The sequence below is a fragment of the Emydura macquarii genome, unplaced genomic scaffold (genome assembly GCF_026122565.2).
Source record: "Emydura macquarii macquarii isolate MOO-44397 ecotype Brisbane River unplaced genomic scaffold, CSIRO-AGI_Emac_v2 contig_2636, whole genome shotgun sequence".
Classification (NCBI taxonomy): domain Eukaryota; kingdom Metazoa; phylum Chordata; order Testudines; family Chelidae; genus Emydura; species Emydura macquarii.
Window position 1 is genome coordinate 20,282,141 of NW_027132773.1, and position 13,610 is coordinate 20,295,750.

At 43.9% G+C, this 13,610-nt stretch overlaps 1 protein-coding gene across 2 annotated transcripts in view; it reads right to left on the reverse strand.

Moving 5' to 3' along the window:
• CTTNBP2 (cortactin binding protein 2) overlaps positions 1–13,610 on the reverse strand; it is a 168,032-nt gene that overhangs the window by 89,891 nt on the left and 64,531 nt on the right. The gene's annotated exons all lie outside the window — the stretch shown is intronic.

Consider the following 13,610-nt stretch of genomic DNA (forward strand, 5'->3'; position numbering starts at 1 on the left):
CAGCAACACCAACCATCACACAACCCATCCTGCCCACCTCCATTGGCCCAAACTACTTTGCTCTTCATTAACAAGTTAGTATTCAGGAGTAATGTAAAAAGGATAATGTGAAATCTAAAGGCACTGCTAAGCGAAGAGTAGCAGCAGCATTTGTCAATGACAGTATAGCAGCAAAAAAACCTCTCAATTTATCATGAATGATCAGATTGTGATTAATATTGTCCCTGTGACTCCAGTTACAGTCACCCGTAGGCAGAAAAAAAATCAAGCTCCTTGTTCATTCTGTTTGCCATTTCACCACTAAGAAATAAGAACCTTCATGGACAAACCTCACCAACAACAGCTGTACTAACGTTGCTAGAATGACTGACGAAAGTCACGGAAAAGGTATATATGACAGAGCATGACACTAGATTTTACAATGAGAAAGTGGCTCAGTCCTCTCCAGACTGCCCATACTACATTAACTTAAATGAAAACAACAGATTACACTGAGGATTACTGCATATTTATTTCAGGATGGGAGGTGAATTTTGTATCTTAACTGAAATAAAACTAACTTATTTTCAAGTTGTTACAGACACAGCTAATAATCTAATATAGCTGAAGTTGCTAGTAAAAAAGTAAAACAAAATACATTTTGCAATAGTTTTGTGTGTTTCCCAGTAACTCCCAATGAAGTCAATGGGAACTAAGAACACTCAGAATCTTTCAGTAGGCACTCAGGAATTCACAGGATCAAGCCCTCTGGCAAATTAACATACAGGGGAAAAAGCAAAACAGCACTCCTTTAATAGTAGCTTTTATACAATTAATTCATTTATACGAACTTGTGAACAAGCTGAAGTGTGCAGCATTATTCCCATCAACATTCAAGCTGTAGTAACACCAAGAACCAAGCAAGTTTTACTCAGCTAATATTGCAGTACATCAGATTGTCACACATATGAACCAAAGTGCTGAAATGAAGCATGTTTATCATAATGACTTGGCAAAGCAGATGTAAATAAAGAAGAAAGTTTGGTTTCAGGTGTCATGCAACTGATCTAATTACATTGAGCTGTCAACTAGCAGCAGCTATATCTAATGCATCAAGCTAAAATTAGTTCTTAGCTTGCAGCACAGGAATGCTCTCATCCAAGTTTCAAAAGTGGTTGTTACCTTGGCTTCTTCCTGCTTCTGAATACTGTTCTCAGCTAAAAGGTTTCCACTTTTCAAAAGCCAAAGATGATTATCTTTATATAAGGCTTGTATTTGAGAGGTTTATACCATTTTTTTTGCTTCAGGAAGAGCATTAATGAGCTGGATCAGGCCTGTGCAAGCCCCTTGTTAACAGAAGTGGCCTGTAAAGGGGAAATCTCAACTTTCATTAAAAAATACATCGCTCTCTAGTCCTTTTCCCTGTGAAGATATATATAATGCCAATTGACTGCAAAGACTAGGCAGCTGGGCTCCACCTCTGCATCAGGACACTAAAAGGGGAAATGGGAGATACACTTAAAGATCCCCCCCAAACATACTTTTATACAGAACAAAGAATCAAGTAAGTTTGAAGTGCATCCTAAAGAATAATTTCATTAAACATTCCCAGCAAATGATTTGGGAGGTGGAGAACAGGAAGGAATTGTTTTGTTTATTGGAGGGAAAGTACACAGAACAAGGTTATTTACCTGTAAGTGAAGGTTCTTCAAGATGAGTCGTCCCTATCTGTATTCCACTGAGGGGCTGTGTGCATGTGCCATGCGCCCGGAGCTGGAGTTTTTGAAAGTAGTGCTGTTCAGTGGTCCGTGCTTGTGCCCTGTGGTGCCTTGTGGTTTCGTCCAAGGCGATAAATGACATGGTGGGCTGCTGATGTCTCCACTTCCTTCTCTACCACAGAGCCATTGATGCCACAGTAGAGGGGAAGGAGGGTGGATTTGCAATGCAGAGAGGGACCACACACCTTGAAGAACCTTCAGTTACAGGAAAGTAACCTTGTTTTCTTCTTCAAGTGATGGTCCCTATTGTATTCCACTGAGGGTGATTAACAAGCAGTGTCTATGTGGGAGGATGATGCGTGGAGACTGTGGAATGGAGGACTGCTGCACTGAACAAAGTGTCCATTGTGGAGTCATGTACTAGAACGTACTTTGTGGAAAAGGTGTATACCAAACTCCACATGGCTGCCTTGCATAAGTCTGTGAGGGGCACGTTGTGGAGTGCAACTGTGGTTGATGCTTGCACTCTTGTGGAAAGGGCCCAAATCCCCTCAGGTGGGGATAACCAACCCTCCTAGCCAAAGTAATGGTGACAAGAAAAGCAACTTTCATGGAAAGGAGAGACAGTGAGCATGAGGCCATATATTCGATGGAGGCAGACGTCAGTGTAGTGAGAACTAGGTTAAGGTCCCATTAAGGGGGGAGACAGGTTGAATGGGGAGGGTACTTTCACATGAGGCCCTTCCAGAATTGTAGAGTTATTGGGTGGGTAAAGATTTCATGACCATCCACCAATGCGTGAAAGGTGCTAATGGCAGTTGCATGCACCTTAATGGAACAGAAGGCTAGTCCTGATTCCTTTAGGTAAACGAAGTATTCCAGGATTAGTGGAATGCCCACGGCTTCAGGGACAAAGTCCTGCCAGGTAGCTCAGGAACTGAAACATATCCACTTGGCTTGATACAAGTATCTTGTGGACTCCTTTCTGCTGCTTGAAAGGATGCCTCATACTGCCAGAGAACATTCTTGCACTAGTAGAGATGTCCATCCAAAAACCAGGCCATCAGGTGAAGAGTGTAAGGGTTGGGGTGTCTGAGTCTACCGCTGTGCTGTGTTAGTAGCTCAGGGAATGATCAAAGATGAGTGGAGGGTACTTTGACATGCAAAGAAGGAGAGGAAACCAAAATTGGCCAAAACCAAAGGGTTGGAAGAAACCAAAGTGATTAACTCCCTCATTCTCTAGAGCCTTTCCCTTGGTAGATAAACTTGGGCGGAGGTCGCATCTATGCTAACGTCATGCTGGTTAGACTGGGGGGTGTTTAGTATATGGTTTAACATCAGTATGTCAAAATCATAATAATTCATGTGAGATATGCCATGTCAGGTACTGTTAGAAAGGTTAAAATGTATTAGGTAAGATGATAATACTTATGTTCATGCGTGATATATGTAATGGAAGTTATGGATATATTTGAAATACCTGTATTTCAAATTGTAATGCCTGAGACACACCCTAGACAGGATGGCAGCAGGACAATAGCCTGCTCAATAGCCCATTAAGACACTCACAGAGGCCAGAGGCCCAGGGGAGAAACCAAAGACAGACCTGAGGAGTCACCAGGACTGGTTCATGTGACTCTGGACTCCAGTTTGGTTCTGGTAAAATTCCACAAGCAGCGTGTAATGGGCCAGAGGGTATATAAGGCAAGGCTTTGGAATCCATTTTGCTCTTCAGTCGGGATTCAGCTTCAGCTACCAACCTACCTCTGGATCAAGTCATCTGCAACTGAAACTGTAAAACAAAGGGGTGAGGGCCATCCAATTACTGGATGTATACCAGAGAAACTTTACAAGCCTAAAAACCTAAAAATTCTAGAAACCTGAAGTATATGGACTTTTAATCATTTGTATGTATCTGATTACTTTAAGCCTTTAATATTTCTCTTATGGTTTGTTTCTTTCTTTTATAATAAACCTTTAGTTTTAGTTACTAAAGGATTGGGTGGCAGCGTTGTATTTTGGGTAAGATCCAAACTTATATTTGATCTGGTACTATGGCTGACCTTTGGGGTCAGAGGGAACCTTTTTAGTAAAGAGCATAGAGTTTAAATAACTGGTCTCTTTACTGGACCTAGTGGCTGATTGGGAGCCGGAGACTGGAATGCAGTAAAGGGGGCTGGGTGCATTTGTGTACTGGCTTCTTGATAACCACATTGTGGTAAATCAGAAGCACAGTTTGTGGCTGGTTGGAAAGTCTGGCTTCAGTGCCATCCACCAGTGCTGGGAGAATCTGCTCTCCTTTCACAGCCTGCCTTGACCTTGGCATTTTCAGGTGGCTGTCCTAGGCACAGAAGGGTTACAGCTAGCTCCTATAAACTCCAGGGATAATGTAGGATTTAAAAGTGAAAAAATGATTTTTCAACATTTACACTAACCCCCAGGGAGGAGAGAAGTAGAAGCAGTTGGGACATCAATTCCTGGGCTTTTTCTTTGGATCGTACTGCAATGAGCCAGTCATCTAGATAGGGAAAAACAAGGACTCTTTGACATCTGAGATGAGCTGCTACCACGGAGAAAACTTTTGTGAATACTCATGGGAAAGTGGCAAGTCCGAATGATGGGACCTTGTATTGAAAATGCCGAGGTCCCACCTTGAACCTCAGGAACCTTCTGTGTATCTGGTGTATATCGATATGGAAGTAGGTATCCGGCATATCTACAGCCGTAAATCCACATGCCTTTTTCTAAGAAGGGAATGATTGTCACACGTGTGACCACGCAGAATCTTGGTTTGGAAATTGAGCAACTGAGGCGTTGGAGATCCAATATTGGGCTCCATCCTCCAGTCTTTTTGGGGACCAGGAAGTAGCTTAGGTAGAATCCTGTTCCCTAAAAGGAATCTGGGACTAGCTCTACAGCTCCCCTCTGCAATAGGGAGTCGACCTCTATTTGGAGGAGATTGTCATGTGGATATTCCACGTGTGTGGACCGGGGAGGAGGACGAGATGCGGGCATCGCCGTAAATTCTATGACATAGCTGCTCTGGATGATTTCTAGGACCCACTTGTCTGTTGTTATGGACTTCCATGCTGGCAGAAAGAGTTTGAGGCAGTCCCAAAAGGGGGTAGGTGAAATAGGCATTGGTGTACGAAGTAGTTGACGGCTCTCTTGAGACACTGAGAAATAAATTAATGATGTTTGGGGGTGTAATGGCTGGGCAGTTGACATAGGTAGATGGGGTCTGTGAACCTTAGGGCATTTTTGAGGAGGATCATAGCAACTTTGGTGGTATAGCTGTGAGGCCCTGTAATGGTATGGTTGTGGTGGGTGATAGAATTTCCTCTTGGGTGCTGATATATAGATACCCAGAGACCTTATAGTGGCCATAGAGTTAGGGAGTGTAGGGACTCGGCCGTCTTTTGATTGAAGAGATGCGATTCGTCGTATGGGAGATCTTCTAGTGTTTTGCTCTTCTTTGTGGAAACCAGAGAAGTGTAATCAAGATTCCCTCTTCATGACAATTCCGATGACAGGACATGGGAGGCTGTGTCCACGGAGTCTATTGTGACTTTTAGCATGGATCTTGTGAGTAATTTGCCTTCTTCCAAAATTGTCTGGATTTGGCTGTGATCTTGCTGGTATAGTATGTCTGCGAAGTCAGTTAATTGCCCATAGTTAATAAAATCATATTTGGCCATCATGGCTAAGTAATCTGAAATACGAAATTGGAGTCCTGCTGAAGAGAAGACCTTTTTGCCAATGAGGTCCAGCCTTTTACCCTCTCTGTCGGATGGGGTGGAGCGGGGATGTTTTTGTTTGGAACGTTCTGAGGCCATCTGGATGACCAATGAGTTCAGTGGAGGATGTGAGAATAGGAACTCTTACCCTTTGATGGGGACATAGTATTTCCTCTCAGCCCCCTTTAGAGTTGGAGCACTTCTGGCTGGGGTGTGCCATACAGTGCGTGCAGACTGGAGGATGGCATCATTGATGGTAGAGCCACCCTCACTGGTACCAATACGTGCAAAAAATGTCAAGCAACTGGTGTGAACTGTCTTGTATTTCCTCTAAGGGAATTTGAAGGGCATTAGCTATTCTCTGCAGCAATTCTTGGAACTGGTGATAGTCCTCCAGTGGGGATGAAGGGATTGAAGAGGCGGCTACATCAGGAGAAGATGAAGGATGCCTCCTCACATTAGTCAGTACTGTTGGAGTTGAGCTAATGGGTGCGTCATGTAGTGCTATGTCCGAGCACCTACCAGATGAGGGTTGCAGTGGTGGGGTGAGGGAGTCCTCCAGAACTGAATGGGACCATTTGAAGGGTGAATATTGGGGTCACAAGCTCTAGTATGGCCAACCCAGTTGACCCTGCTGTTGCGTAGCTTGTGACTACTATGCCAGATAACAACTCTGTGGCTAAGGCAAGGAGAGGAACTGCCATGGTGCCATCGGAGCCCTCTGGTAGTCATGCTTCCAGAATTGGAGTGGTGGACCATGTTGGACATCTGAATCGTCCGAATCTGAAGAGTCAGAAATCACACCAAATGGCGGTGCCGTCAGAACCGGAGGTGGCAGGAGTATAGCAGGCAAAAGGTCCCTTTGACTTAGTGATCAGATCAGTCGTCGTGGGGATTATAGTCCTTCCAGTGCAAATAACTCTTGGGAACCCATGGTGTCTCCGAGTCGCCCAGGGATTAATGGTATGTGTTCCATTGGAGGAGTTGGTATTGGGAACTGCATCTGTCTGAGTACTGATGGTTCACAGGATTCTGGCAGAGTAGCCAGATCACTGACTGGTACCAGCAGATCCAGCGACTGGTGTGGTCTATTTTTAGCCTTATTGGACTTGGAACGTGTACATCCTTCCTGGCTGGAACTTGGGCCTGGTGCTGAGTCCTTCTTGGACTTGGAGGAAGACTTACTTCCATGCTTGTGTGCATGCTTTCTTGGTTAAGGGCTAGGCCCCGGCACAGGGTCCTTAGCACTAGTACTGGCAGAGTCTGACAGTGGTCTGTGGCAGGTGGGGTGCTTTTTGTCAGCTCAGGCTGATGTACAGGAGGCATTCTCTGGCCAGCATCTGACATCAACCTCATGGCAGTCTCCATAGGGTGTTTCCTGAGGCAGAGATTCCAGCTCTCCCATGTATGATCAGGAAAGGAGAGTCAGATACTGCACCTGTATGTCATGTGGGCTTCCCCCAAGCAGCATAAACAGCGCTGCTGCTCCTCGCTGATGGAAAATGAGTGAAGGCAGGAAGCACAGATTTTGAATCCCAGCATCTTTGGCATAATCCAGTAACTAGGCCTGGGAACTGGAGGAGGGGAGGATTAGTTGGCGGGAAACACCGCCAAGGCGGCATCCCAAGTCTTAAATCTGGTACGAAGGAAGAAGCAAACAAAATAATAAATGCAGAACAAATAAGAAATCTAAACTATGAACAGTACTAAGGATAGTTTTGCAAAGTTTTGGAAAGTGCATCTCAAGAACAAAAGGCAAATAGAAGCTCCAACTCAGACCATGTGACAATGAGAAGGCACTTGAGATGCCAGCAGCCTGCCGCATCCTTTATCACCTCAGATGAAACCAAGAGGTGCCACAGGGTGCATGCACGGACTGCTGAACAGCACTACTTTCAAAAGCTCCAGCTCCAGGTGCATTGCACATGCACATAACCCCTCAGTGGAATACAGTAGGGACCATCACTCGAAGAAGAAAAATTGATGGATTTTTGAGGGGAAGATGGGTTGAGAGGAGAGTATTTCACCTAAGGAATGTCATATAGTTGCCACTAATGCAGAAAGTTTAAATGGGCACCACTTGTCTATAATGTAGTCATTGGCTTTTTAAAAAAATTAAGTCTTTGGTTCACCAGAAAATGATGGCACTTGCCCAGGAAAATTTCCTACTCAGTTGATTTTTCAAGTACCATCTTCAACTGAATATTCTTCACTGCTCATACTAAATAAAAAGGTGGGATTACAGTGACAATGTCCAGAGCAGTACTGTATATACATTTTAAAGAAAATAGTATTTTATTTTATTAAAGTTTAGTTTACAGATTACTGAACTATTTAAAATGGCATTTGTTAGAATTCAGATGTCGCTGGAGATTAAAACCAAATGGTCAGACAAATTAAGATCAAAGAATTGTTCCTAAAATTATGCTTTATTCCACCAAGCATTTAAATTCCCTTTTGGGAAACACAAAAAAATTGTATCCCTAGTGTAGCTATTATAGTTTGGATAAGTATTAGTATATTACTACTCTTTAATAAGTGAAAAATTTAAGGCTTTACTTGAAATTACAAATCTTCTGAAATACCTATTTAGTTATGTTGGGCCACACTCTCAGTTTTTTATTCTCACTGGTAAGCAGTTACATGCATAGCCCCACTGAAGCCAATGGGTTGACTCTTTGACCCAACAAAGTCAGTTAAAGAGTTTAATCTCCAAGATAAGATTGGAATCTTTTGAAATACTGAGGGAAATGGGGAGAAGGGTTTGAGCCCACAAGACAATTTTCATGAATTTGATACATTTTCAGCAGATGACACTGCAGCACAAAATATTTAATCACTTTATATTTGTTAGGTAGTACAGTACAGCCAGATCCCAGTAAAATAGAAAAGGATCTCCTATTTAGAGTGCAGGATTTCATTGGATAGTATAGGGTCCAAAATGTCTACGTAGTTTGTGTTCTAACTAACTTTTAGCGATCTGTTAATAGATGATATTTATATATTATATGCTGATAGAATTCTCTCCCCCAAACATACACTTTGTTGGTGGACAGACATAAGCATGGCAAATATTTTCTTATTTCTCTTAAATAAGAAATGAAATAGGACACTAGTTCCAGCACAGACTATCACATTACAATTACTGGAATTACATTGGCTTCTTTCACCCCATTATGTCAGTTTCTTATGGACCTATCAGCATTCTTTACTGAGAGAAACCTTTTAGTGTGCACCCAAAATATAGACACCAGCATACATTTGAAAACATTGTAACGTTCTAGATATTAGTATACAAATTAGCATGCAAATGAATACACCCTTTTCTGCCTCCATCAATGATTCATGCCTCACCACACCCTTTCTTATCCTCAGAACTCTCATATTTGTTCCTTCTCATCCCCACATATGGAACACCCTCCCTATCACAGTGCATCACACAGACAACACCTACTCAGTCAAATCTTTCTTTAAAATTTAATTCTTCTGTGAATCCCAGTAAGGCTATCTCAGATCAGAAATAATACTGTCACCCAGCCATATTACAAAACAACTTCACACAATCATGCAACCATCTTTTGAGACACACGCTGCATTGTGCATCCAATTTTTATACTTTGCTTAGATTGTAAACTCCTTTGTGCAGGAGCCCATGCCTTTGGCCTGGTCTGCACTGGCAATGGAGGTCGACATAATGCTGCTTACGTCAACCTCCTAAAGCATGAGTCTCCACTGGCATGTCAATTCTGCCAACCTAAATCGTGATAAAATATGACTTAATAAAACCACCTCTGCAAGTGGCATAGTGCTGAAGTTGAATTCCATGGGTCGAATTAGCGTCAGTGTAGGCAGAGCACAACGTAAACGGACGCCATTGGCATTGGTATCCCATAATGCTCCGTTGTGACCGCTCTGGACATTCGCGCTCTGCTGCACCGTGGCCACATAAACAGGAAATAGCTCTTCCCCTCAACCCCCGGGACATTTTAAATTCCCATTTCCGGTTTGGTCAGTGTGGACAGAGCTTTGTAGCTGAACCATTCATGGCGACTTTTATTCTAGAAAGCTCACTCCTGCCAAGCAAAATTATGAAATCCTAGACAAGGAACTCCCGACTATCAAGACAGCCTTTGAGGAGTGGCGATACTACCTCAAAGGGGCCCGACATCCAGTCCAAGTATACATGGACCCTAAGAACTTGGAATATTTATGGAAAGCCAAAATCCTCAATCAGACGCAGCTCCAGTGGGCCCCGTACTTCTTCCATTTTAATTTCACAATCTCCTACCATCCAGGTGCTAGGAATGGTAAAGCAGATACCTTGTCCCAAAAAGGGGAGCACTATGCTGACCTGAAGAAACCCAATCAAGAGACCACCTACATCCTGAAGTGCCATAACTTCCTCAGTGTGATAAAGCACCTAGACCTGCTTGCCCTAATCTGCTCAGACTCTGCTGAGGGGACTCCCCACAATGATCAGGAAGCCATTAACCGGAAAGTGCATGAAATCCAAGATGGACTGACCTTTGTGAAGGAATGTATATATATTCTTCTGGTAACCCCCTGTGGCAGCCCTGAGGATGTGCCAGGATTCCCCCCTTGTGGGGCATTTTGGCTGTTTCAAAACCCAGCTCCTGACCTCCTATTTCTTTTGGTGGCCTCGCATGCATGCCACAATGCAGGCATCTGTAGCCTCCTATGACATATGTGCCCGCACTAAGGTGCCACGCAACAAACCCTGCAGCCACCCCAACTCTCGGCGACCATCTCACTAGACTTCAACTTGGAGCTACCTGAGTCCAATGGGTATACAACCATCTTAACTATTGTTGATCACCTCATGAAGATGGCCCACTTCATGCCCCATACCAGGTTACCTTCATTCGAGGAGACTGCTCAGCTATGAGTAAAACAGGTTGTTCACCTCCATGGATTCTCCAAGTGCATTATTTCCAACCATGGTGCTCCGTTAATCTCTCGTGTCTGGCAGGAGGCTCTTCAATTGCTGTGAGTACGGTCCTGCCTTTCTTCAGCTTATCACCCCCAAACAAATGGCCAGACAGAAAGGATGAACCAAATCCTGGAACAGTATCTCTGGTGCTACAGCAAGCACCATAAGAATGATAGGTAGTTACTGCTACGCTATGCAGAATTTGCATATAACGCTTAACACACCTTCACAGGACAAAGCCCCTTTTTTTGGCAAACTACAGGTTCCATCTCTGATTCCATCCTGAACTACCCACAACCTCCCCTTATCTGGCCACTTTAGATTGGGTATAACTGATCCATCGTACCCAGGGCAGCCTAAAGACCCTCTTCGAGGAAGCCAAACAGGACCATCAGTGGTATGTGGACCACCAGCAACAAAAAAGGCCTGGATTTCATTGTCGGCCAAAAAGTATGGCTCTCAGCAAAGTAGCTCCATACCAACAGACCATCCTGTAATCTCGATCACTAATTTCTCAGTCTGTATTGATTCTGCCAACAGATCAACCCTGTCACCTTCAGACTCCATCTGCCTCATTCCTTCAAAAAACACCCACTACTTCATGTGTCCCTATCGAAGCTATATGTGGCTAACCCTTTTCCCCAACAGACCCAGCCACCACTGCCCCCCAGTGCAGGTGCAGGACCACAAAGAGTATATCATCCATGAAGTCCTTGATTCTAAAACCAAGCAGGATAGGCTGTGATATTTGATTGATCAGAAGTTTTATGGGCCTGAGAAGTGTTCCTGGGAGGCTGCTGAAAACATCCATGACCATGAACTCATAAAAACCTTCCATGAAAACCATCTTCAGAAGCCTTGCCCATTGTTGCCATAGGGAGTAAGCGTATGAGGGGAGCGATGTGACGTCCTGGGTCTTGAACCCAGGCCTGAGAGTCTCTAGACAGCTGCCACATCCTGGCCTTCAGCCAATGGCTACTGAAGCATGGGCTGAGAAGCTACTAGTGCTATCGCCCCAACCAAGGCACACCCACAGGAACTCACACTGGAGGATCACCTAGCTTTACCAATTTGTCCAGCTACACTGTTTAAGCCACGAGGAGGAACAGGAAGTTTGTCTGAGCAACAAGATGATTTCCTCTTGTAGCTGCATTGGACCCTGCCTCCTGCACCCAACCCTGTTCCTGCTCTCCTCCTGGCTCCTGCCTTACCCTGCATTCGCTCCTGTTGCCACCATGGTCTTGCTCTGTGCTTGATCCTTGTCTCTCCCCCGCCCTTATGCATCACCTCCAATCCTCAGTGACCAGTCCTGGCTCTGACCCAGACTCCAGCTTGACCGTAGGCTCTGGCATTTGGCACCTGATCTCAGCTCTGACCCTCAGCTTCTGTTCCTGTTCCTGACTCTGGCTTGACCCCTGGCTCTGGTAGCTGGCAGTTGACACTGGTTGACCCTTGGCTTCGTTCCCCAACCTGGATGCTTGTTCCACCCACTATACCTGACTCCTGCTCTGAGTACTAGGCCAGACAGCCTAATCCTGGTCCATAACTGGTCCTAACTAAACTAACTAACATTGACATTAAGAAGGGTACTAACTAACTATACACAAATAAAACTCTCAGCAAGTGAGAAGGGATTGAGAGGTCAAAACCACTCTGAGCTCCAACACCAGCCTCAAGGAGTGAGAAGGAAGTGAGGGAGGTTGGGCGGTGCCACCTCAGAGAGCCAGGGGATGGGCTATGGCCATGAGAAGCAAGTGTTGCCCCTACAGGTACTGCTAGGCAAAGTTCTCCAGCTCTGCTGCACTGGGTGCATGCACACTTACGTGGAATACACAGCTGCACCTTGTTAAAAAAGAACTGCATGCTCTATTCAGAGTCTGGGAATACCATGGATTTATATAGTGGCATAGTCTATAGAAGGATACATAGAGTCTACACTAGAACAGGTTTGCCTACTTAGCTATACCAGCAGACTCTCCTAACATAGACACAATTATTCTGTCAGAAGAGTGCTTTGCCAATATAGCATATGCCAGTCTCCCAAGTAAAATAAGGAATATAGGGAAAAACACCTTTATGCTGGTATAACTGTGTCTACTCTAGGGGTTTTGCCAGTATAAAAATGTGGCCAAAAAAAAGCTAACCCACTCCACACACCAACCCAACATTACTATACTGGCAAAAATTTCTAGTGCAGACCTGGCCTAATTTATTCAAAGTATTTCACAGAGAAGAACATTGAAGTTCCAGACCCTTTCTCATCATAACTTTTTGAAACAAAAATGTATCTTATGCAATTATTATTCAATAAAATATGGTTCTACCTTCCTTATTTCTATCTGTCGTTTTCCTAAAGAGAAACTAATGGAGAGCCATGTTAATTATGCTGAAGAACAGAGCTGGAAGAAAGAAAATGTGATATTAGTTGAAGATACTCTAGAAAACTTTGTGGACAAGCTTGGAATCTATGCATCAATTGCCTCAGGTCAGAGGGGACCATCATGGTCATCTAGTCTGACCTCCTACACATTGCAGGCCACAGAACTTCACCCACCCACCTCAGAAAAAGAAACTGTTAAAAGCTATGATATAGCTAAGAAATGCCCTTCATTTTTAGAGTAACAAACAGAATTTATTAAGAGATGTTTATCAGATGTTTCTTCATGCACAAAGTAGAGGCACTGCAGCAGAAAATTCTGTCAGAAGGTATGCTTACAATGCAGAAAAAAGACCCACAGCTGGCCCAGATCAGCTGATTCAAGCTTGTGGAGCTCGAGCTGTACTGCTAAAAAACTGCAGTGTAGACATTTGGGTTTGGGCTACAGCCTGGGCTCTGAGACCTCATGTGGGGAAGGGTCTCAGAGTCCAGGTCCAGCCTGAGCCCAAACATCTACACTGCAGTCTTATAGCCCGATAGCCCAACCCCCACAAGCCCAAGTCAGCTGAGAGTCAGCCAGGGGTCTTTTATCACAGTGTAGATAGATGTACCCAGAGTGGCATTTCAACATCACAATTTCAAAATGGCAAAGGATTCTTTTTGAGTATGACAGCAATCCTCTTCTGTTATGTTGGTTCCAAAATAGTTTTCTCTTTATTCCTAATGTTTTGAAGGTTCAGAAATGTGCTTTGTTTTTAAAATAGAAATTTCTTTAGTAATGTATTAAAAATAGAGCTGCTTTGTTTATGGATTATTCTGTCTTCATCTCACATGTGAATAAACGATAT